Source organism: Humulus lupulus, chromosome 3 (assembly GCF_963169125.1).
Source record: "Humulus lupulus chromosome 3, drHumLupu1.1, whole genome shotgun sequence".
In the NCBI taxonomy this organism is placed as follows: Eukaryota; Viridiplantae; Streptophyta; class Magnoliopsida; order Rosales; family Cannabaceae; genus Humulus; species Humulus lupulus.
The window spans coordinates 271,687,714-271,696,639 of record NC_084795.1 but is presented as its reverse complement, the minus strand read 5'-3'; positions in this window follow the sequence as shown (position 1 = coordinate 271,696,639).

Below are 8,926 nucleotides of genomic sequence, written 5' to 3'. Positions count from 1 at the left end.
GATTCTTGAAAATATGTCCAACTTCCCCCCTTCGCGTCGAATACATGTTCGAGCTCGACTCTTCCAATAACTCAAGTTCTCCCAAGCTTGAGCTCGTTCTTTTGATTGAGCTTATTCCATGGTCTCGAGCACTCAAGCTCGAGCCATCCCAATTTTTATCCTTGATTTCTTGTGTGCCTGGCCCTCACCCTTTTTCTTTCTTGCTAGATGTCGCAGAATTTGGAAAAACGATGGGGGTCATTACTCGCGATTCCTTATTCACCGAAGACTCCGAGCCTAGAATCGCTCTTTACTCGGAATCAGTGGTTGATTCGTGAGCACGAATTGAGGTGTGAGCAAGAGGATACTTGAGCTCACTTTGGACGCCAGATCGACGAGGAGGAAGAGAGAAAGAGGAAAAAACTCCGAGTCGCAATCTATCCAGACCCGGACCCTGAGCCCAGACCAATTCCTCTCGACCCCAAGCTTGAAGTAACGGTCGCTTACAAACCGGGCGAACTCAAATTCTCATTGATGGAAGAATCAACAAATTGTCCATCCACCTCGCAGCCAACCGCCATTCTTACCTCGAGGGGAGAGTTTTTTGAGGCCGAGCACTATTGGAGCTCGATTTACTCATTGGGAAAAATAACCAACATCCTATCTCACCACGACCTAGGATTATCAAGCTCGGTAAGGTGTCGAGATCCAACTTCCAATGAACGCAACTGCTATGCCCCGGGAGATGGCAATCCCGACAATAAGCTGAAGCTCGCAGCTTGGAGCCACGAGCATATGAAGGCAGGGGCCTTATTGCCATTGAAGTCATTTTTTAAGGACTTTCTGGATTTTGTTGGGCTCGCACCCTTCCAACTCAAAACCAACTCGTACATGGTCTTGTCAGCCCTGAGGTCGCTTTACCACGAATTGAAGTGGGAATGACCTTCGCCAAGGGAGATTGTATATCTCTTTTGTCTGAAAAGCAACCCCTCCCGAGCTTGGGGAGGAGATGGATTCTACTACCTTTTGAGCTACCCCAGGGAGAAGAATATCTTCGAGGACATACCCAACCATCCCCCCAACTTCAAGTTGGCCTTCTTCTGGACAGACGGCCTAGCTCCCTCCAAATATTATTCGTTCAGATGAATTCGTAAGTCTACGATCCTTTTTCTTTTCGTAGTCGAATTTTTCTTAGGCTCGAATTACTCATAATGTATTCAATTCTTCAGCTAATTATCACCGTCCTACCCCCATGGACATGATGAAGGAGCACAAAGAAGCTTTGCTCCAGCTTCCTTATGGCAGGCGCTCCATATCTTATCTTCTCCATGAAGATAAGCTTCGAGCCTGTGGTCTCTTGGAGTGGGATCAATCAACAGATGCCTCTACTTACAAGAAGTACACCCAGTGGGAGCATGTGCCTCTCCCAACTAACAAGCTTCCTCCGAGGCGAAGCTCAAAGGCACGACCCCCAGCTCGCCGTCACAGGAGTCCATGCTCGGGAAACGATGCCAATGATGAGGCATCGAGCTCGAGTGACAGAGGTAAGGTCATTCTCAGCTCGACCTTGTGGTCTCCTTCCCTCCTTAAGCATAAACCCTACACCCTGATCTTATGACCAGATGATTGAGACAATTTTTATGTATGGTCTTGGGTAGATGATAGGGTTCATAGGTTTGATAGCTGGCTGGGGAAGTACGACACAATATATAGTCTGAATGAGGTTTGGGATGGATTAGCCATCCAATATGGGACAAACGACTATAGGGACCTTTCGAGGTTGACTTCCACATATAGGGAAGGGACTCCCCCAGCCTCCTCTGAAGATAGGGGAATTACGTGGTCGCCGAGCACGAGCTCGGGGAAGAGTTCCAGTTAGGTTCCTTGTCTCTTGTTTTGAATTCCTTTAACTATCTGCTTTACACTAATTTTAGTGTTTTGAGATCGTTTTCTAATGTGATTGGATCATGAAAGTACTATGGACTCCGACCTCGAGAATATGCTCGCCAGTGGTGAGGGGGCCAAGCATAGCAAGCGCCCAAGGGCCTCACAAAAAACTGGTCGGCCTGCTAAGATCCCTAAAAGGACTGAGAAAACTCCTCCTCCCCCAGCTCCTACTATTACGAGATCGGCCGCAGACCCCACTCCCCGGGTCAAGATTCTTGCGGGAGATGCTCCTCCACCTCATGCCATCCATATACTTCTGTCCCTTGGCCCACCTTCGAAGAAACCAGCGATGACTAAGGGGCGTCTGCTGTCGATTTCTACTCATGTTGATGAGTATGTCATAGACAACGCCACCGGGACTCACGGAGCCACTCTTGGCTCGGACATCCTGTCTCAGGTAGGCCAAAGCATCAGCAATCTCGAGGCTCCTCAATGGCAGTTCCTGGACAATGCTCGGGACTTTAATGTCCTTTATTACAAGAGTACCAAACTCATATCCTTGGTAACTTCTCTTACCTCGCTATTTATTGTGATTTTATTCAGAGCATGCTCTAACTTGATTTGTTTGTGTGTTAGGCTCTTACTACAGTTGCTCAGCTGAATTATAAGCTGAACAACATGTCCTATGCTCAGGAGTCGAAGGAACTCCAGCTCAAGCTCACCGACGAGTTTAAGGCCGCAAGGTCAAAGATGGAGGCTGAGATCGAGAAGGTGAAGGATGAGATTAAAGAGAAGAGCTCCGGGGTTGAGGAGCTTGAGAAGATCAATTCCATGCTTGAGGAGGAGAAAAAGGCCACCTTCGAGATAATAGAGGGCGAAAAGGCTCGTTTCCTCGAGAAGTTCAAGCAAAGGAAGGATCGGGCGATTGACTTGGCCATGTACAGGATGTGGGCCAGCAATGCCAATCTCGACATGAGCTTCTTGGGCTCTTTTGATGATGAGCTTGTGGCCAAATGGCAAGCTCGGCTTGATGCGGAGGATGCTGAGAAGGCCAAGGAGGATGCTGAGAAGGCTAAGGAGGGTGCTCCTGCCTCCTAAATCTCAATCCAGGGCTGCGTCCCTCTGAATCTTTTGTAATAGTTTATAGCTTTTGTTTGTCATGACCTTGGGGAAAAAACAATTTACAGTTTGTAAATGAGCTTTTGATATTTTTAATACCATTCTCGTAAAAGAGGTTTTTGATGTTTTTAACACCATGCTTGTCTTCACTTTAATATTTTTTCTTTACATCTCTCTGATCGAAATAATTTAAGCAATTTTTATATTAAGTGTTTGCTTTTATGCTTGTTTATCCATACAAACACATGTTGGATTTAGGCTCGAGTTTCCATGCATTCTCACATAGTTTGCTCGATATATCTGTATCCGATCTCGTTATTTGTCAAGGTCGGAACTTACTTTTACCATGCACTCGAAAGTACTTATATGGCGCGTAAGATAAGTAGTTTAGTTGTATTCTGTTTTTCTACTTACTTTTCCTCATCCTCCGGTAGCTCTCCGAGGTTGTGAGGTTGAAACTTTTGTTGCAAAATACTCCAGCCTCGGTATCGACTTAGTTCGCAGTAGGTTAATTTTTTCCCACTTGTGTCGATCAGTTTTAGCTGGTTTGTTCCAAACCTATTTAGGTCGTGTTTGGTTCGTAATCCATACACTTACATATTTTCGATCTAGTTATATCTAGATCGTACTGGTTCGCGTATCTAGTCATATCCAGACACTTTATTTTTTAATAATTTGGTTATGTCCAAATTTTAGCTCGCATATTTGGTTATATCCAAACACTTTGTTTTTAATAATTTGGTTACGTCCAAATTTTAGCTCGCGTATTTGGTTATATCCAAACACTTTGTTTTTAATAATTTGGTTATGTCCAAATTTTAGCACGCATATTTGGTTATATCCAAAAACTTTGTTTTTAATAATTTGGTTATGTCCAAATTTTAGCTCGCGTATTTGGTTATATCCAAACACTTTGTTTTTAATAATTTGGTTATGTCCAAATTTTAGCTCACATATTTGGTTATATCCAAACACTTTGTTTTTAATGGTTTCTATGTCGGGTTAATAGTCCAAACGTGTTTCTTTTATTTTTTCAAACTGATGGTATATATACCACTGATGCCCCCTTAATATCCTATGAGTGTGATCATAAGTTATTAAATTAAGAGAGCTTGCAAAAAATACAACATATTGAAACAAAAATGAACTTTATTCAAAATCGAACAATTTATCAACCGAAACATTGTAAAGATAAACAAGCATGGTTACAGGAGACATCATTCCTACACTATTGATAGTAAGGTCGTAGATGTTCGCCATTCCATGCTCGTGGTACCAACTCTCCGTTTAATCCTGCCAATTTGTAGACCCAGGTCGAATGATTGACTCGATTTGGTAAGGTCTTTCCCAATTAGGTCCAAGTACGCCAGTAGCTGGATCTCTTGTAGCTAGAAACACGCGTCTTACACCAGGTCTCCCAATTCGAACTCTCTTTCTCGAACCTTTTTATTGAAATATTTGGTAGCTCGTTGTTGATATGCTGCATTTTCCAGTTGAGCTTCATCCCGTGTTTCTTCAATCAGGTCCAGACTTACTTTGAGCTGGGAATGGTTTGAGGCTTGATCATAAGCATGGCTACGTATAGTGGTTACTTCGACCTTGATTGGTAACATGGCCTCGCATCCGTATGCCAGGGAAAAAGGAGTATGCCCTGTTGAAGTGCGAGCCATAGTTCGATATGCCCACAAGACTTGGGGCAACTCCTCGGGCCATTTTCCCTTAGCTTTTTCCAATTTCTTTTTCATAGAACTCTTGAGGGTCTTGTTCATAGCTTCGACTTGGCCATTTTCTTAGGGATGGGCAACAGAGGAGAAGCTCTTTATTATCCCATTTCTCTCACAAAAATTGGTGAGCAATTCACTGTCGAATTGAGTACCGTTATCTGATACTATTTTACTGGGTCCACTTTGTAAAATAATCGACCGTGACTACTGCGTACTTAACCCCACCTTTGCCAGTTGGCAACGAGCCTATGAGATCAATTCCCTACATTACAAATGGCCATGGGGAGGTCATCATAGTTAGCTCAGATGGTGGAGCTCACGGGATTGTAGCGAACCGCTGGCATTTATCACATTTTTTTAATACATCTGCCTTGATAGTGGGTCAGAAATATCATTGACTTATAATTTTCTTAGATAGGCTATTCCCCCCAGTGTGGTCCCCACAAAATCCTTCTTGAATTTCTTCTAGGATTTTCTTGGACTCGGGTGGAGTCACACATCGGAGTAATGGCACAGAGTATCCTCTCTGATATAACCTTCCTTCCACAATATTGTATCTGGGAATCTGATACATCAGCTTCCGAGCCTTGTTCCGTTCTGCTGGGAGAATGTCGGTTTCAAGGTAATCAATTATTGGGGTCATCCAGGTTAGTTCGGAGTTAATCATGTAGACATCTTCCTGTTCAAGCTTGCTAATACTGGGTACCGATAGGTGCTCAATTAGGACCACATTTAACGCATCGACCTCGGTGGATGTGGCGAGCTTGGCTAGGGCGTCTGCATTTGAATTTTGCTCTCGGGGAACCTGCTTTATTGTATATAACTCGAAATGTTTGAGTTCTGCTTTCGCTTTTTCTAAATATGCGGCCATCTTTGTTCCACGGGCCTGGTATTCCCCTAAAATTTGGTTGACCACCAACTGCGAGTCACTGTAGCAATGTATCGCTGTAGCCTTGAGTTCCTTGGCTATTTGAAGTCCTACCAATAGAGCTTCATATTCAGCCTCGTTGTTAGATGCTTCGAAGCCAAACCTTAAGGTGGAGTTAAATCAACTTCCAGTTGGAGTGATCAATATGATTCCTGCCCTTGATCCATTTTTGTTGGAAGATCCATCAACATAAAGTTTGCACAGCTCGCGGGCTGGGGTTATAACTTCATCGTCAGATACTCCCATACATTCCACAATGAAGTCTACCAGGGCCTGCCCTTTTATGGTCGTTCTTGGATGAGAAGTGATCTCGAATTGTCCGAGCTCAACAACCCATTTTAATAATCGGCCCAAGGCCTCTGGCTTTGACAAGACTTGTCGTAGTGGTTGGTCAGTTAGCACATGGATGGGGTGTGCTTGGAAGTTGATGGACCCTAAACGGGTATGTTTAAAAATTTATATATTGCAAGCGCACGAATCGTCCATATAGAATAGTGATCGTAAGCAAGGATGTCGAACCCAAAGGAGTTGTCTAAAATCGAAAATGAAACTATTTTAAATCAAAAGTAATAAATTCTAACCTAGTTCCAAAGATTGATGAGTTTTAATAGTATGAACATAAAATGAAATATTGAAAAATAAAGCTTTTTAAGATAATGAAAATAAACCAATAATGAGTTGAAAATAAGTATTAAAAGAAAAGATTATTAAGATACTAGAATCCACAAAATGTAAGTTTAATAATATTTATTAGTATATTGATTCCCAAGTTTTAGTGATAGTTAAAATAATTTAAACTATCATTTTCCAAAAATATTTATAATTTTAAGCACAATTTTCTTATAAAAAGATAGGATTTTTCTTCACTTTTCAAAATTATAATTTCAAAGCATTTAGTGTAAATCAATCTAATGAAATAACAAATAAATCAATGAACATTATTTATAAGGCAAAACATAATATTTTTGTTCTAAGCATGGATGTGTACAATTTAATGACACATCTTACACAAAGAATATTATGTTTATGCACTAATGAAGAACAAAGTGTAAAAATGTTCTAACAATCTAAAATACAAGATATTTAAGATGAAAGAAATATATGAAGAAGAAAAATCCATAGACTTTGTTGCATTACAAGGGAAATCAACATACAACATAAATATTACCTAGTTACAAGTTGCTTCATCATGATCTTAATAATCTTATGAAAAAGATTAGAAGCACATAACTAGAATAGAAATTACAAAATAAATGACATACATACTTGCAAAATGCTCTTGAAAAACCCAAATGGAAGAGAGAATGGTAGAGAGAAAATGAGAGAAAAAGATGGTAACCAAAAAATTAAGCACCCAAAAATGGTCTTGAAAGTCCATATTTATAGCCAAAGTGAGTTTATTAAAATAATCAATTTAAATTAATTAAATTGATTAGATTAATTAAATAAAATAAATATGGTATGTAGAGGTAAATTATAGGGTGTAATGATGATGTTGTTGTGAAAATGTGTCGGAAAAAGGGTAAAAAGTTGGCATTTTTGTCATAGGGGACAAAGGGACAAAATGCATTTTTGTTGGGCTCAATAAGGGAAATGGCAGCAATGTGGTGGTTGGGTGTTGGAGGGGGGGCCACGGGTTGGGCCTAGAGTGGGCCTCACGTGGTTGGGCTTTTGGAGAAACACCATTTTTCTTGTTACTTTCTTTCAAAATTACCATCTTTCCTTTGATTTTCTTGCTTTTCAAGGGCAATAATTTTCCTACACAATAAATTATAAAATAAATTAAAATTAAATATTTTCATTAATAAAATATATCATATAACTCCCATGAAAACATTAATTAAAATTTAATTTACATAACATTTAATTTCAATAAAATCATATTTTTAGCATTCAAACTAACAATACTAATTTTAAATAATTAAACTACAACATATTATAATAACATATCTATAAAAACATATAAAAATCTAGAAAACTACAATAAGACTAATAAATTAAAAATTACATAAAAACTTAATAAGTTAATTAAAAACTCATGAACTAAGCAACAATTAGCATGTAAAACATGGTAAAATAACTCTATTTTGTAGAGTTATCACACCCCCAAACTTAAAGTTTTGCTAGTCCTCAAGCAAAAGAAAAATTAAAATACACATATATATATATTTTTTATTGGTGATATAAAAATGATTTTCTCAAAAATTGCACAATGAAAATAACTCTCAGCAATTATTATGAATAAAAGTTAAGCTTATATAATTAATTAAATTGTCAATTTTGCTTTTAGAAAATATGTTTTTATTAAAATTATTTTTCACTTAAACTTATAGGAAATAAGAGTTTTTATGAAAAATGTAATTTTTGTTACAAGCAAAATTGACCCTATAATTAAAAACAAAGCTTAAAAATTATTCATATTTTTAAGAGAATTAATTTCAAACTCAATCAGAATTTTTATCATTGAAAATAAAAAATATCACCAAATTTTTTTTTTTTTTTGTAAATAATTTTTTTTAATTTTGTTTTTTTTGAATTTTTATGAAAATGAACAAATAAAAAAAAAATTAACAAAACCACAACATATAAATAAATAAAAAAAAATTCAAACAAACATTTTTTTTCTTTTCAAACAAGCATACATAAAATAAAACACAAAACATTAAAAACAATGCAAAGCAAACATAAATAAAACACAAAACAAACACAATAAAACTCGATACCCCCAAACTTAATTTAAGCATTGTCCTCAATGTGTCAAAATATAAATATAAATTAAAATTGACAAGAGTGTAAAGTTTAGAATGGTCGTACCTCGATATTGTGCATTGCGAAGATAGAACAAGATAGAACAGGATACAACTAACAAAAATTAAATCGCACATAAAACAACAATACAAATAAAACACAAGTTATCAAGATCACACAGGAATCAAAGAGCATGGTAAACAGGGTCCTCAAGGAGTATCTCATCCACTTCATCAGTTTTTAATTCCAAAAATGGTTTTAATTTTTGTCCATTAACTTTAAATATATCACCATTTTTAGGATTTTCAATTTCAATAGCTCCATGTGAAAAAACAATACGAACAATGTAAGGACCAGACCACCTAGAGCGTAACTTTCCCGGGAATAAATGCAAACGAGAGTTGTATAAAAGGACTTTCTGACCTGGATAAAAATCTTTTCTCAAAATATTTTTATCATGGTAAAATTTCATGCGATCCTTATACTTTTTTGAATAGTCATATGCATCATTCCTAATTTCGTCTAGTTCATTGAGTTGAAG